This window comes from Triticum urartu, chromosome 2 (genome assembly GCF_003073215.2).
Source record: "Triticum urartu cultivar G1812 chromosome 2, Tu2.1, whole genome shotgun sequence".
Taxonomy (NCBI): domain Eukaryota; kingdom Viridiplantae; phylum Streptophyta; class Magnoliopsida; order Poales; family Poaceae; genus Triticum; species Triticum urartu.
Window position 1 is genome coordinate 406,696,443 of NC_053023.1, and position 921 is coordinate 406,697,363.

The window sequence follows — 921 nt, forward strand, 5'->3', positions numbered from 1 at the left end:
AAAGATGACCCTTGAGTCTGCAGAACCCAAGGGAAAGAAAAGGCTAGGTGGCAAATGGTAAAACCAATGTTGGGCCTTGCTGGAGGAGTTTTATTCAAGGCGAACTGTCAAGGGGTTCCCATTATAACCCAACCGCGTAAGGAACGCAAAATTCGGGAACATAACACCGATATGACGGAAACTAGGGCGGCAAGAGTGGAACAAAACACCAGGCATAAGGCCGAGCCTTCCACCCTTTACCTAGTATATAGATGCATTAATTAAATAAGAGATATTGTGATATCCCAACAAAATAACCATGTTCCAAACATGGAACAAGCTCCAATCTTCACCTGCAACTAACAACGCTATAAGAGGGGCTGAGCAAAGCGGTAACATAGCCAAACAACGGTTTGCTAGGACAAGGTGGGTTAGAGGCTTGGTTTAACAATATGGGAGGCATGATAAGCAAGTGGTAGGGCATAGGCATAGCAAAAGAGCGAGCAACTAGCAAGCAAAGATAGAAGTGATTTCGAGGGTATACCTATGACCTACGAAAGGACCTGGACAATAGGGTCGGTAAGAAAAGATCAATCTATGGGTCAAGAGGGCGTGCTCCAACGTGAGAGGACGATCATTAGACCTAGCGCGACAGGCACAACCACACCCGGGCCGAAAACCGCATTCGGACTTCATCCAAACTGTGCCGCGACATTGCCCGATACAGAGGCGCCGCACACCCCTTATGCTTCACCGATGAGGTGATGGAGCACCAGTTCCCTGAAGGGTTTAAACCCGTGAACATTGAATCATACGATGATACTACAGATTCCGCAGCATGGATCGAGGATTTTCTTCTCCACATTCACATGGCACGCGGTGATGATCTCCATGCCATCAAATACCTCCCGTTAAAATTAAAGGGGCCATCACGACACTGGT